Genomic DNA, 15,207 nt, shown 5'->3' on the forward strand with positions numbered 1-15,207 from the left:
TCCTAGTGAGTCGCACACGGCTGGTTTCAAGTTCACATTTGTCGCCCCGGTTCTTCCTCTTTCCCCTGCGGCCTGTCTCGAGTTGAATGCACCTGCCGGCCAGCTGTAGTTACCTACCGTTTTCCTGTTGGCTTGCCACCATGCCTGCCCTGCCCTTGGCCCTTGGGCTTTGAACTTTGTCCCTGGCTGTCTGGATCCTTCACCTTCTGCGGGGCATCTCCTTAACGCTGGTGTCCCTCCCCCTTCCCGTGAGTTTGCATTGAAACTAAAAGCTTTCCAGAACCTTGGACTTAGACCTCGTTCACTTAAAAGGCACTTCCCAGAACACTCAATTTTATTCATACCATAAAACAATCCATGTTAAATAGCTGGGTCACTGCATATTCGCAGACATCTCAGCTCTGAACTGCTTTATTTGGATGGCTACTGAAGTATATTCCCAGAAAAGATGCTGCTGGGTGGCACGGGAGAGGCTTGCCCGGGTTGGGTACTTTCAGGGCAGCTCCAGGCATCTTTCTGCCTTAGTGTCACCCCCCACGCCACCTGTGTGCTGCCACCGAGAACAGAAACATGCCCGAGGGAGTGCCCGCTCTCGGACTGCTTCCAGCGTAATTAATGAAAGCAGAGCTTTGCTTAAAGATCCTGCAGCAATGGTAAGTGCTGTCGGAGGGTAAGCTATGTCGGAGGGGAAGGAGCACTGTATCCGGAGTTAGGGGACTGGTAGGAGTGAGAAACTTGAGCAAATACCAACCTGTGTGATCCTGAGTTTGCTTAACTTTAAAATGGGGATACTAATAATACTGTCCTAGACTGGGGAGTGATTTTGAAAATATTAGGATCCATGCGTGGCCAAATTCTCCCTTCCCTGTCATCCCTCATATCCATCAGGGTATCCCTCATACCATCTTAAGGAAAGTGTCCCCAAAATAATGCAATGGGAATCAAAGTAGAGCTTTATTGATTTCTCAGCAGGTACCTCAAACCCTCAGTGTGGTTGTATTGATTTTATATTGCTTTGTGGCCTAATACAGCACCCGTTTATTATCTCACGGTGTCTATGGGTCAGGATTTGGGGCATGGTTTACCTGGGTCCCCGGTTTCACGGTCTTTCGTGAGGCTGCGATCAAAGGGCTGCAATTCCCATCTGAAGGTTTGGCTGGCAAGGGTCTGCGTGGCTCATTCACGTGGCCGATGGCAGAATTCAGCTACTCACATGAGGTTACACTGAGAGCCTCAGCTCCTTGCCGGCTGTTGGCCCAAGGTCACCCTCAGTTCCTTGTCACAGGGACCCCTGCAATAGGGCAGCTTACGTCATCAAAGCCAGCAAAGGGCAGAGTCCGTTAGCAAGATGATGTGACACTTTTACGCAGCCTCATCAGGGGCATCTTCTCACCTCTGCCATGTGCTGCTGGCTGGAACCAAGTCACCATTGGGGCAACCGTCCTCACTGGGAGGGGATCACATCGGAGTGCAAACGCCAAGTGGTGGAGATCACCGGGGGCCTCTCAGAAGCTGCTTACCGCAATAGGGCTCTTGGATGCAAGCTGGATAAAGAATATGACTGGGACTTGGGTCTCCAGTGGGGACTCCCACATCTCTCTCCCTTACCCACTCTATAAAATCTAAATCTTGGGATCCATTCTCCAAGGTGTACCTGGAGAGGGGGGTGTGAGCCTTCAAGTGATCTGCTTATCCATCGCTGGCTTATTTGGTGGAAGGAAAAGGTGGATGGGGCAGACTTACTCCAGGGGCCAGGCCTAAGGCAGGAGGAAAGGACTGAGCCTGGGATCCCACACTGGCAACATGGCGACACGCTGAATGAACGATGTGGTCTCTGATCGGTTAGGTCAGCAACTCCCTTACACGGCAGGGTTCCCTGCAGTGGGAAGAGCAGAGGCGGCCTTGTAGGAAGAAGGGCTGAGCCCTGTGGCCCGGTGGCTGTGAAGGCTAAGTGGCAGCGTTATGCGACTGGACCAGGTGTGTTAAACAGCATTTTAACTTCAGTTTTTAAAGAAGTCTTACGTAGCTTTGCGCAGTGACAGTATCGTAGCCAACGAGGTTTATCCGAGGCGCAATTGTTGCTAATTGAACCCTTTTCCCAATACTCCCGCCGTGACGACCTGAAATAAATGAGTCTTACACACGTATAAAATAAGCTCCAGGATAAGAGGTCACTGTGGTAAGAGGGTCCAGGAAAGATCTCGTGGAGGAAATTAAATGTAAGATGCTGATAAGCAAAGGGAGGCCAGGTGAGGGCAACGGTACAGAGGTGGGAAGCCCTGATTTGTTCATTCAGCAATCATGATTGAGAACTGACTCTACACCAGCTCTTAAATTGAAAATGTGGAACTAAAAGTAACAGTGTGGACAAATGGAAGAGGCAGATGGGTGCACACAGAGCTTGACCATATACTGACCCAAGAAATAATTAAGATAGCTACAGAGCTTAAAAGGAGCTTAAAGGAGGAGAGGGGTTAATCCCACTGGACAGAGGAGAGAGGGAGCAAAGGGGTAAACAACAACAACACAGAGAAAACCACACGAGTGAGATCCAAGATGTATCTTGCTGGCTGAACAAAGCAGATTATGGAGGCAGTGGGTGAGTCTGGTTGGAGGGGAAAATTTTGTTCAAGGAAGAAGTGGGGGCTGTACATGCTCTGCCCAGTAACAGTGATGATCAGGGATCTTGTTGCATCTTCCTTCCCTTAGCTGCTGTATCAGTTAGCTGTTGCTGTGTAACAAACCACCCCCAAATGAAGTGGCTTAAAACACCACCTTTCCTTCCTCCCTTCCCTTCCCTTCCCTTCCCTTCCCTTCCCTTCCCTTCCCTTCCCCTCCCTTCCCTTCCCTTCCCTCCCCTCCCCTCCCCTCCCTTCCCCTCCCCTTCCCCTTCCTCTTTCTTTCTTTCTTTCTTTCTTTCTTTCCTTCTTTCTTTCTTTCTCAGCTTTATTGAGGTATACTTGATACATCAAAGAACTACACATATTGAATGATATGATTCGATGAGTTCCAGCATAAATACACCCGAGATACCATCACTACCACAATCAAGGTGATAAATATATCCAAAAGTTTAGTTTCCTTGTATCTCTTTGCTTTTTGTTGTTGTTGTGGAAACACTTAACATGGGTCTACCATGCTAACGATTTTTTAAGTGCACAACACCGTATTGTTAATCATAGGCCCTTTGTTGTATGGCAAGTCTCTAATTCATTTATCTTGCCCAACTGTAACTTTATACCCATTGAACAAGTCCCCATATCCCCCTTCCCCCATCCTCTGGCAACCACCATTCTATTTAACAATTCTTATGATTTTGTGGCCTGGCTGAGCTCAGCTGGGAGGTTTTCCTGCTCTACATGATGTTGGTGGGGGTCACTCCTATGTCTGCATTCAGCTGGGAGTTTGGCTGGGGCTAGGATGTCCAAAATAGCTTCCCTGACATGTTTCTTGCCTCGGTTCAGGTGTCTAGAATGACTGGCTGGGACTCCATCTCCAGATGGGCCCTCATCATATTTCTTCATGGCTGCTGGGTTCTACAAGAATAAAAGTGGGAACTGTCAGGTCTCCTAGGGCCTTGACATTCGAATTTGTACAACATTGTGTTTGCCGTATTCTATTAGTCGAGACAAGTTTCGGAGCCAGATGTAAGGGTAAGGGAAATGGATTCCTTGCAGGGAGGAGTGGCACATGTATACTGGGGGGTCATCACTGCAGATGGTCTACAACAGCTGCACCCTTGTCCTCATACTTGATGTAAGAAACGAGGTTCAGTTGAACCTTGCGGTAATTGCGATCATTCAAGGAAATGGAAGGGATCCCCTGGAGGGTTTGAAAGCTCGTAGGGGCTTATGTTCCCCCTGAAACCATGATGTTTTTGCCAGAGAATCTGCCAGTCCCAGCTCAAAGACGAAGGAGTAAAAGCACATTTTAATTCTCTCTCAAAAGTAAGCCAGACACGGGATGCCATCAGGATTTGAAAACATTTTTTTAAATGTGATGCACTTACATCCAAAGGCAGGTCGTGAATTTTGCTTCATCAGCAAAGCTTCAATCTCCTTGATGAGCATATGCAACAGAAACTGAACACAAAAGGCATAAAATTACCATGGTGATGGCTAATTGTGGCGAATCCGCATCTTAGTTCACAGTAACACAAATAACACTCCGGTGGGCTAAGGTGCTGGGATACAGAAAGTATTATTCTGTTTAAAAGGTTGTGAAAATCACAGTCTGCATACATTTGCACGCTCTGATTAAAGTCACATGAGAAATATAGAAAATCAAACATTACTTAATGGTGAATGGGAAAAGGACATCCTCATTTCCCCCAAAGCTATTTGGGACTCTGGTTTAGTATTGTGGCGTGAGGAACTGCAATGTGGTTGGTATCCTCTGTAATCAAGAAATGTTGGGGAAACAGGGTATTGATTTTTAGGGTCCTCTTATCTCCCTCTCAGCAGCTTTTTATACATTGACATCTTCTTTCCCAGATGCCCAGAGCTCCTCAGGAACCGGTGCTGTGGGAGGCACCACGGGAAAGACAAAGTCAGGAGAAATACGAGGCTGAACTTTACTGTCATACCCAGGAGGCCTCAACACCTGCCAACTTTGGGCAGTTTAGCTCCATGAGACTTCATTTCCTTACGTATAAACTGGGAAATGTATGCATCTTGAATAAAAGCAGCCCGAACATAATGGTTGTTTAATGTCCATGTTAGAAAAGACCAGTGCACATGAGATAATGGCCGTCAGGGAGGCTCCAGCGATGCACTAAAATGTGGTTTGGATTCTAGGTTCTGGAAAAATTCGGAAAAGGAGGTCAGGTTTCTTGAGTAAGGAGAGGCTTGGGCTGGCATAGTTGGGGCAGGCTAAGAGGCTGTTCTTGGGAGGCATCTAATGGGGGAAGGTGTGGAGGCAGAAATAGGCATGTTGGTGGACAGTGGGGAGACTTACAATGATGTGCAGGAAAGCAACGGTGACCCATGATGGGGTCACATCATGGAAGGCAGTGAAACCTAGGCATAGGAGTGTCCTTAGCAAGGAGGCTTAAGCTCTGAATGCCTTTAGGCAACTGCACATATTCCCAATTATTTTAAGTTTGTGTGACGTACTCCCTACTTCCCAGCCAAACCCACTTCAGTTTCCGTTTTTCTCTCTTTTTCCAAATCACACTGTCCTCTTCCTTCTGTAATCTGCTGTTTACTTCCAAGCGCAATTAAAGGACTGGGCCAAAAGCAAATGGAGCACATCTTGCCAACTCTACCTGCAAAACGCATTGCATTTGCTTAACTGTGACTCAGATTTGGAACGACCCAAAAAGGAAAGGGCAATAGTGTTTGGGTGGTGACAGAACCATCCATTACACTGCTGGAAGCCAAGACAGGGAGCCAGTAGAACTATTTGAGAAAAGATGAGCCGTGAAGCAAGATTAATAATAACTCTTCGTGCCTGTGTTGTGATTTTGCAGAGTTTAGAACATTCTCACAGCCAGTAACTCATGTAATTTTTAGGACAACCCATGAGGTTGTTAAAGAAAATGTTGTTGTCCTTATTTTACACATGGGAGAGGTGAAATGGAAAGAAAAAGAAGGCTTGCCCAAAGTCACACAGCAGGCAGCTGGTGGGGTAAATGGAGGCTCAGGTGGCTTGTTATGTTTTTACCCATCAAAGATACGTTCCATGTCTACTGCTCCTGACGTTTGCTCTGATCACCCCTGCCGTGGTCCTGGCAGGGACACTGGGTCAGGGATTAAGTAGTTGGGAAATCAGTCGGAAGGCTATTTTGGTGACCCAGACACAAGGGGGGGAGGGTTCATGACTACAGATCCTCCCTCTTTTCCAGGACCCCTCTGGGCATTGTTTCGCAGTCTCCCAAGGGGCCTCCTTTCTTTTGTCCACTCCTTAGACATGGACATCTCTCCGTGTTTGGCCATGGTCTCTATTCTCTTCTTGTTCTTCGTGCTCCCATGGGTGACACCTGCCTCTCTCCACCATGCTTTTGCCGTCATTTCTAAATTCGCATCTGTAGCCACACTCACCCCCAGATCCAGATCCATTTAAGGACAGTATCTTGACTCACAAATCTCACCCTTTTTTCTTTGTCTCTGGAGTCACACACTGGCCTTTGTCCCTTCCTGCTCCTGAACCCTAAATTCTCCCTCTCCTGTGAATCCTTCTTAGTAACATTGAAAATGCTCAAATGTCTCCCACTAAAAAATGAAAACAAGAAACAAGCTTCCTCAAATGATCTTCGAACCCACTTCTGTCTGCAACCACAGACCCATTTCTCCTCTCTCCTTCGTGTACGAACTTCTCTGGGGCATTTTGGGTGCTTGCTGTCTCCATTTTCCACCTCCCACCCACACTTCTCAGCCGACTAATCTGGTCCCCACCATAATAGGTCTGGCTGGGATCCCTAGGGACCTCCATCTCACTAACTCTAGTGATGCTTTCTGTGTCCACCCAGTCACTCCACTAGAAATCTGAGAATCATCGTTGGTTGTTTCATTTCCCACCACACTTAGGCACTAAAGTCCTACAGCTTCTATCTCAATATTGCACGTATGTGCACCCTTCTCTTGAGCCCCACCTTCCCCATCTTAGTAAAGGAATTCTTTTGCTCAAAATACTGTAACAGCTTCGAATTTGTGCTTCTGACACCACCAACACTGCCTCCTAATTCCCTTTCACTATTGGAGTCGTTGCTCTAAAATACTTGTACGCATATCGTTTCCTTCTCAGAGTTTCAACAGTCTCCTGTTTGGGTGAAAGATAAAAACGCAAACTCCTTTGCATTCTTTTCTTGCTGATTGTTGCTAATAGGTTCAGAGTCCTCTCTTCCTGTTTGTCCCCTCTCCTTCCTCTCTTTGTTCCCGACACAACAAAGGCCCTTCCCATAGTGCTCATGTGTGGCCGGACTTGCTTGTGCCCTTGTTTTTGTTGATGTTCTTCATTCTTCCTGGGATGCTCTCCTTGCCCACCTAGCAAATATTTTCCTGTCCTTCTGGCCCAGCAGCCTGACATCATGTCCTTCTTCTGGGAAGCCTTTCTTGCTCCCCTCCCTTAAGACAGATTGCACACCGCTTCTCTTAGGTCCCCAGCACACATGGTATACACTTGTTCTAAAGTGAGGACCTCTTTTTGAGCTTGGATTCCCAGGAGAGGGGGCCCACTGCCTCACCTGGGGAGCTACAACGCTTAGCACAATCATGCCTGGCTGGCACTCAACCAATGGTTTTTGAACACATGGATATGTTTACATTGAGTGAGGTAATCGTTTGTCAGCCACAGGAACCCCCCCCCACTTGGGCTAATTTGTGCAGGATTTATGTTGAGGCTTCTGGAAATGATACCCAAACCGTATGCAGTACAGGCAGGCTCTGCAGAATATCAGAGAGCTGTCAGGCAGTCGTTCTCTTTGTCTTTCTCTGGGGCTTCATTCTTTCTTGTCTGCTCCTATCTGCACATCTTCTCCGTCCTCCTCTTCTATACCCGCTTTCTCTGCGAGGCCCTCACTCTCTGAAGCTCCATAGCTTTGGCTGGCATCCAGCTTTGCGTCACGCGTCTGCCCTCAGCACATGCTGCAGTGCCAACACCTGACTTGCAACAGTCCCTGTGTCTCAGTTCACATTATCTAGGAAATTTATCGGTTCGTGGCCAGCCAATGGGATGGCTACCTTTGAATTGATTCCATTCACTGTCGCTAAGGGGGAAAAGTGACTTGGCCTGAAGCTGTTGGTTAGAAAGGAGTATCTGACATGGGATGTTGAAAGGGCAGGTAAATTGATAGATTACCAAAGAAGGGACAGAATCACAGTTTTGTAAATTTGCTTATCAGAACCACTGCAGCTGGGAGTCATGTGAATAGCTGAAGCCATGGACAGTCATTTCTCCAAGCTTTCAGTGCCCCAGAGAGCCTTCTGTCCACCTCGGCCCTGTATCAACTCCAGATTCTTCATCTCGTCTCCAGCCTTGGTGTCTTTCAGTCCAGCAAATTAGCCTCACACCTAGGGTATCAAACGGAAGCCAACTGATCACTCAGCGAGGGTATGGCTCAGCCTTCGGGTGTTTAACACAGGCTGACTTTTATGGCAGCAACTCTGGGCCAATAATGTGCTTTGTCCTGAACTGGCATTTCTGGAGGGAGTAGCTCTAGCCCCACGCATTAGAGATTGGGCTTTAGACCCTGGCTGGGTCTTCCGTTCTCCAATTCTTCCCCAGGGTGTTGCTTTCGTGGATTTGCAAGTATCCAAGAAGTAGCGTGAAGTAGAAAGACCACAATTGTGAAGTCAGACAGGCTTGTGTTTCATTTTCACCTTTAATCTTTGCATGCTTCTGTCTTTCCTTCTCCAATAACCCAGAGTAATTTCCCAGGGGGCACATGTACAGAGTTGAGTGTCCTAGGCTCGTTTTGGGCTTATGATGCAAACGAGCCCAGGGATACCTTGTTTATTGCTTCCCACCAGCGAACTAGTATATCTTCCAACTCAGGGCACCCTGAGTCTCTGGGCCATCCGATAAAAGAAATGATTTGTGTTTGAGGTTCAGAGGCGATGAGAGCGATGTTGTCAAGACTGACGTTTCTATTTGGACATCTGGGTGTAGGGCTTTAAGGAATTGTCAAGGAATGGCATGTTTGACATTATTTGGGCATCGGGAGGCAGGAGAACCAGGCTTAAAAGAAGTTTTTTGGGGGAAAATGATCAAACCTCCAGGCTCAGTCTCCTTTTGTATGAATTATAGACTGTAAGGAATGTACTGTAGGAGGAGTAAGGCTTGTCAGAGTCTTGGATACGGTCGCTGGAGTAAACAATCAGTTGAAGAAGGTCAAGGCTGCTCTCTTCCTCTGTCACTGGTAATAAATATTGTGCAAGTTGTGCTACTTCCCAGGACACGAGAGGGCCGGTGAACAAACTGAGGAAGTTTGAAATTTGGTGGTCTCCAAACTGTAAGCCAAACTAAGCCTATTTGGGTGCTCTACCTGTGCTCACGATGTTCTGTGGCCAAGTAAACTCTGCCTAAAAGGAAGTTTAAAAGGTTTTATTTATAATTTAAAGAACTTATTGCAACATTGGTCAGAATGTTTAATATGCGCACACACACACACACACACACACATATATATATATATATATATATATATATATATATATATATATAAAATCTGGGGGTACATATGGTATGTAGCACCAAGCTTGTTTTAAATTCTTTTAAACATTTATTTACTTTTGAGAAGCAGAGTGAGACAGAGCATGAGTGGGGGAGGGGCACAGAGAGAAGGAAGCCACAGAATCCAAGGTAGGCTCCAGGTTCTGAGCCATCAGCACAGAGCCCGACGCGGGGCTCGAACGCACCAACCCTGAGATCATGACCTGAGCTGAAGTCGGACGCTTCACCCACTGAGCCACCCAGGCGCCCCTTACCAAGCTTGTTTTATGATACAATCCCTTTTCCCACTTTTCTTTTCGGTAGAACACCGTATGAGGCCATCATTATACGAAACCCTGTAAAGCCGTGCAGAAGTTAAATTCAACAAACACTGTTCCTCGCTGTGCATGTACGTAGGACTGTGTTAAGTATTGCAGGTAATGAGACTAGTCAGGAGTCCTTCAGTCATATGAGATTAACACCCAGTTTTAGCCAGTTAAACTGAAACGTGGAGTATATTGACTCACGTATCTTGGAAGACCAAGAAGCGGGCTAGCTTTAGGTGTAGCACTATCGAGGTGTTCATTGCTGAATGCACATTCAACAAGGTTGAGTGACGTTGGCGAATTTCTCTATTTCTTGTCTCTTCTTGGCACCATTATGGGACAGGCTCTGTTCAGGTGCCAAATGCCGTAGGTTGGGTTCCCGGGAAACACACTCTTGAATGGGGAGTTTACTGGGGAGAGCCCTTGGGTATTACACCTGTGGGGAAGTGAGAAGGATGTGATTGGGCATGAATCCTGAAGTGGTTGCAACCGAAGCCTCAGCTAATCCTGAGCTAATTCTGTAATTAGCTAATTACAGCTAATTCTTTAAGAAGCTCTGGAACCCGTCAGAGTTGCGGCCATATGGAGGCAAAGAGTCTATGGCTTTCTATTCCTCCATCAGAGGTCACAGCACCAACTCCATGGTGGTGGCTAGGGTCACTCTCTGGGAGGGAGCGTAACTTGGTGATGTATTTCCCTGTGGCAGAAAGCAAGTCCCAGTGAAAGACCCAGTTCTGAGTCACCGGCCACCAACACTTCTGGCAGCTGGGGAGAGGAGTGTGTCAGCCCCGGAAGGGGTAGCTGGACAGAGTAGTACAGGCCCACTGAAGTCAGCTGACATGGTCCTGCCAGTTCAAGGCTGAACCCTAGAACCTTCTCACTCAGTATTTCAGGAGAGAGACTTTCTTTTCAGGAGATGTTTGCGAAGAGGGAATTCCGCTGTTCAGCTTGGGTGCCTACTGCCCCTGTGATGGAGGAGGTGGATGTCATGTGGTTGACAGATCCCCCCATATGTGGGAGGGGCAGTCCCCCAAAGGAATACATGCTGCACAGACAGAGAAGGACCAGTGTCACGTATGGCCTTCAGGATCTTACTGCACCAGAGAACGAGAAAGCACATCCACAGGTGATGATTGCGAGTACTTTTACGGCCCGGGACCACTTTGTCTTCCTGTTGTACAGGTTAAGATAGAGAAGGAAACTTTGTTTCTAGCTTACATTTGCGCTCACTCCCAAATCTGTATTCTACATTTTAATTTTGGAGATAACTCTACATATAGCCTAGTGTGGGCTGGTCCGTTTTGATTAAGAATGTGTTTAGAAAAGACAAGAGAAAAAAAATGAGGTTGGAATAATTTCCAACCTAATGTATATAGAAGTACCCTCCTGTGAATATTCTTGTCTAACTTTAGTCGTTGTTTAAAGATTTATGCTGGTTCATTAATAATGATGTACTCGCTCAGATTTGTTGAATGCTTACTATTTGCCAGAGACACAAAGAGGCATTTGATATTCATCATCTCAAGCAATCTTTATGACAACCTTGCCGTAAATACCATTACTGTCCCCATTTGACAGGTAAGGGAACTGAGGTTAAATGAGGTAAAGTAACTTTTCCAACGTCTTATGGGTAATAAATGGGGTTTGACTCTAAAACCTGGTGCTCTCCTATGTTGCCTTATTACTAATGCTGACATCTTTTGACCAGGGTTTTTCAAAACAAATTCTTACCTTAGTTGAACACTTAATACCTCGATTCTTGTACAGCAAATTAAAGAATTTGAAATGGAAGATATACTGGAATGGTGTCTTTTAACTTATTTCCGGAGATATCTCCATCTGTATTGGAATTGTGTCTTTAATGTTTTAACATTAAAATTGATTTTTCAAATAATATTACCACAGCATGAAAACCAACAGAGGCTAAAACGTTTGTCCTTGAAAACTACCATCGCTTCACCTGTTTTTCTTTTTGTGTTTCCTCATAGCTCCGGTCTCTAGAAAGCACTATGTTTACCTATCTGTACCCATGACAGAACTATTAGGTTGAACCGTGTGGAGTTTTCAATATTTTACAGTTTTCCAATGAAAATGGTAATTGATGTGATTCAACCTAATATTTTTTTCACCTTTGATTCAGTACTTTGCATTAGCCTTTTTTTCCCCACATTGCTACATAGCCTTCTTGTCATCCAATGTCTGATGTTCCATAAAGTGTAAGTTCTCTTAACTAGTTGAGTTATCCTTTGTTCTTTACCGGAGTAAACAAATGCCTTCCTACACAAATATTTCCCTCTCTGGATTATTTCCTCAGCATAAATTCCTAGTGATGGAAATTACTGGATTCAAGAAAATTAGTATTTTATCCTTTGATATATATAGCTAAATTTACAGACAGAATCTATTTAAATTGCAATCAACAGTGTATAAGTGTACTAACTTCATCAGGACCTGCTTAACCTTGGGTATTATCATTATTTTTGATAATATAATAGGTATAAAATGGTACTTGATGAATATTTTAATTTGTTTGTCTTTGATCACAGCAAGGTAGAGCATTTTCAAATGTTTGTTTACTGATCACAGCAAGGTAGAGCATTTTCAAATGTTTGTTTACTAATTTCAATTCCTCCTGCATAGATGATCAGATCATATTCTTTGCTCATTCATCTATCGGGCATCTTACTTGATGATCGTGTGCATCTGATATAACATAGATAGTAACCCTTTATCTTCCTTTAAACACATTTTAATCCTTTTTCTCTTAAGTTTTATTGTATTATTTTAGAAGTTATAATCTTTTATTGCATTATATCTGAATTTTTCCCATCGATGAAAGCTTAGAAAGTTTTAATTCCTGTATATATGTAAATGTTATATTTTATTTTATTTTTTGCCATATTTTATAGGATTTTAAAATATTTACTTTTTTAGTGATGCAGAATTTATTTTGACTTATGGTATAAGTTGCGGATATAAACTAATTTTTTTTAAATTTGCTGATCAGATATCTCTAAGCTATTTCTTAAATTTGTTTTCCTTTCTCCATTGCATAGAAATGCTTCCTTTAAGTGTGTAAAAATATTTAATGTGATAGAGTCTATATCTGGAGCATTTATTTGGTTTTCACATTTTTTTTTTTTTTTTGTGGTGCCAGATGTATTTCAATACCTGACAGGATGGTCTCCTCCACTCATTTTCAATTTTTATAATTTGAGAACATTTAAAATCCCCTCCCCCATTTTTGCCCCTATATTTTTCTTTTTTTTTTCTAATTTTTTTTAATGTTTATTTATTTTCAAGAGACAGAGAGACACAGTGTGAACACGGGAGGGGCAGAGAGAGAGGGAGAGACAGAATCTGAAGCAGGCCCCAGGCTCTGAGCTGTCGGCACAGAGCCTGACGTGGGGCTCGAACTCACGAACTGTGAGATCATGACCTGAGCCAAAGTCGGACACCCAACAGAATGAGCCACCCAGGCGCCCCTATATTTTTCAACTTAGGCCAATTTAATAATATTTTACAATTTCATAATTTGGTTAGATTTAAAAATAGTATATCAGTTTTCTTTGGCTGCTATAAAATAGCACCCCAAACTTAATTGCTTACCTCCATGCAGATTAGTTACCTTATAGTTCTGCAGGGTAGAAGTCTGATGCTGGGCTCACCCGACCAAAACCAGAGGGCAGTAGGGCTGTGATTCCTTTGTGGAGGCTCTCAGGAGAGAATTCACTTCCTCGTCCTTCCCAGCTTCTAGGGGTTACCTGTATTCCTTGGCTCATGGGCCCCTCTTCCATCGTCAAAGGCAACAAATGTTGTTTCCCTCTGTTTTTCCCTCTGAGGAGCCAGAAAACATTCTCCAGTTTTAACAACCCTGGTGAATAGATCAGGCTGTGGATAATCCAGGGTAGTTTCCCCCCATCGCAGGGTATTCACCCTTGGTCACCTCCGCAAAGTCTCTTTTACCACGCAAGGCAACGTATTCATAGGTACTGAGATGTAAAATGTAGACACGTTCGTGGGGTATGAAATTTGCCCACGGGGGCACCTGAGTGGCTCCGTCGGTTAATCGTCTTGACTCTTGATTTCGGCTCAGGTCACCATCGCATGGTTTGTGAGTTCAAGCCCCACGTCAGGCTCTGCACTGACAGTGTGGTGCCTGTTTGGGATTTTCTCTCTCTCCTTCTCTCTCTGCCCTTCCCCTGCTCGCTCCCTCTCTCTCTAAAAACATAATTTGCCCACAAAAAGTAGCATCAGAATTTCTAAGGGGATTATGTTAAATATATGTTAAATGAATTTGGTATTTATGCAGTATTTCACTTTCCCATCCATCAGTAAGTGATCACCTGGTGACATTTTCAGGATTCCTTTAGTGGTTTTTGAAGACCCTTTCTCCTTAATTGCGCTCCTTAAACTTCTATGCTCTTGTGCTAGCAGGACAGGTGCTCCTTAAACTTCTAGTTTGTGTGGCGCTATTGTGAGCAGGACCTCTGCCCATACTCCTCCCTAGTACATTTTTCTAACAAGCTACTGCTTGACGTCCTTAATTCTTTGTGAAAATTGGTTCCCAAATGTAATCTTAATTTGGCATCCACTCTACAAGGAGAAACATACGCTGGCAATACATGGGGCTGTGCGGATGCGGCTCCCAGGGAATCAGCCCAGGATGCCATATTGGAAAATCTCCATTTTCACCACTTACTTGAAAAGATGAGAAAATGCTGAGCATTGAGATGACCTTCAAAGCTTAAGAGAGGTTGCTGGATACTCGACCTAGTTTGCTCAGTGCCCCGAGCAGAAGGACACCCAGCAGTCCAGGAGCTGCCCTGGCAAAAGGAAGTGGCATATGAGCCTGGGGTGGAGAGGCGAGGCCTTGCCTAGGGACCCTGCGCAGCCCCTGTCTCCAAACGATTGATTAATTTCTGCCTCAGCAGGTTGCAGCTTGTGACCACCTCCTTCTGAGTTTGATATTCGTGTTGGAAGGAGACTTGTGATGTGGAAGAAGGGTCTTTGAATTGGGAAATAGGCCTGGTTCCAGCCTCAGTGGAGAGCTGGGCTGAGCCATAGGGTGGCGAAGAGGTGATGGGATTCCTCAGGGGATCAGTTCTCTTATTTGTAATATGGGGAGTTGGACTCGATCTTTCAGCTTATAAACTCACGGAGATTTGAAAGAAGGCCAATTCCATTTGAAGAAGGAACAAAGCACCAGTTATTTCAATTCCTACGGTTTTCCCCCTCTACATTGACTCTGGAGTAACACTTAGGATGCCAAAGTTCTTTTTGACCCTTCACTCTAGAAACGTCTCTGACCTTGTGAGCTAATTCTCATCTCAGCCCCCGAGCTCATAAGCAGCCTCAGAATTCTCTAAGTAGTGACGATGGGCCCTGACACCCCTTCTAAATGGTAGGCGTATAGGATTCAAAACGCATTGGTCTCCTGACACTGGATCTCCCTGGGTGTGTTCCACAGGAAGGCTTGCTGTGGAGGCCAGAAGGAGCAACCTCACAGGCTTGTCTTCAAGATTCAGATAAAGTCCGATGCTTTGGCTCCTTCAGGAAATACTCCCTTGTGGATCCTGTTGAAATGATCCCCTCCCCCTCTGTTTTATGCACTGACAAGTCTTGATATTTTGCCTCTTCACCAGCTACTGTCCCCTCCTCTGCAGATCAGGGACTCCGATGGCCCACAAGATCCAGAGGATAGCTTGGAGAAGCCGTGGTTTCAGCTCCA

At 45.2% G+C, this 15,207-nt stretch overlaps 1 pseudogene; it reads left to right on the forward strand.

Annotated features, from left to right (window-relative positions):
* The first annotated feature begins 2,024 nt into the window (after window positions 1-2,024).
* Window positions 2,025-2,148, forward strand: LOC115524424 (annotated as a pseudogene).
* The last annotated feature ends 13,059 nt before the right edge of the window (window positions 2,149-15,207 follow it).

Source organism: Lynx canadensis, chromosome C2, assembly GCF_007474595.2.
Source record: "Lynx canadensis isolate LIC74 chromosome C2, mLynCan4.pri.v2, whole genome shotgun sequence".
NCBI lineage: Eukaryota > Metazoa > Chordata > Mammalia > Carnivora > Felidae > Lynx > Lynx canadensis.